The sequence below is a fragment of the Gekko japonicus genome, unplaced genomic scaffold (assembly GCF_001447785.1).
Source record: "Gekko japonicus isolate JY-2015 unplaced genomic scaffold, Gekko_japonicus_V1.1 scaffold1669, whole genome shotgun sequence".
Lineage (NCBI taxonomy): Eukaryota > Metazoa > Chordata > Lepidosauria > Squamata > Gekkonidae > Gekko > Gekko japonicus.
Window position 1 is genome coordinate 951 of NW_015169223.1, and position 950 is coordinate 1,900.

Genomic DNA, 950 nt, shown 5'->3' on the forward strand with positions numbered 1-950 from the left:
TAGGCGAACTGTTCTCCCTGCAACAGCAACATTACCCAAAAATCAAAGCCCTCCTGGGCTGAACTTCTAACCGGGTCCCTTGTTTACTTCTTACATTAATTAAATTCACCATTCTTCAGAGGAGGACTTTTTAAAGTGGCATAACATTTGCCTCTGGAGTGGAAAACCAATGAGATTCCAGGGAAGAGAAGAAGAGAAGAGATTGGATTTATCCCCCGCCCTTCACTCCCCAAAGGTGTCTCAGAGCGGTTTACAATCTCCTTTCCCTCCCCCTCCCCACAACAGACACCCTGTGAGGTAGGTGGGGCTGAGAGAGCTCTTGACAGAAACGGCTGTTTTTCAAGAACAGCTCTTATCAGAACTACGGCTTGCCCAAGGTCATCCAGCCAGGTGCAAGTGGAAGAGTGGGGAATCAAACCTGGTTCTCCCAGATTAGAGTCTGCGCACTTAACCACTACACCAAACTGGCTCGGGAAGCGAGTGCATATTAGAATATGCGGGACGACAGCGAGCAGAAATGGGTTATCCCAGCAACTCCATTTATCATTTAAAGCCACTGCTTCTGCCCCTCCCCCATGTCTCCCTTGAAGTCAGGTCCCGTATCATTTTCTCATTATAATAATTGTTTGGGAATGCGATTATTTCTTCCATAATAGGCATTTGCCTGGACAAAAAGGATCATATCGCATTTTAAATGCTTCACTGATAAAAAATAAAATAAAATAAAAATGAACAAAAGCAATCTTTTTTTTTCAACTACCCTGAAAAAGACCATTTCCCCGCAGGCCGTGTGTCTTACAGGTTATTAACGTTTTAATTCTGAACAATGCGTTTCGGGCCATAAATAGAAGGACGATACAAATACCACTCGGAAGCCCGAAGATCTCCACCAGGGCTTATCTTTGTTTTAATAAAGTAGAATTGGGATACATTTTGTAATCTTTTGAAAA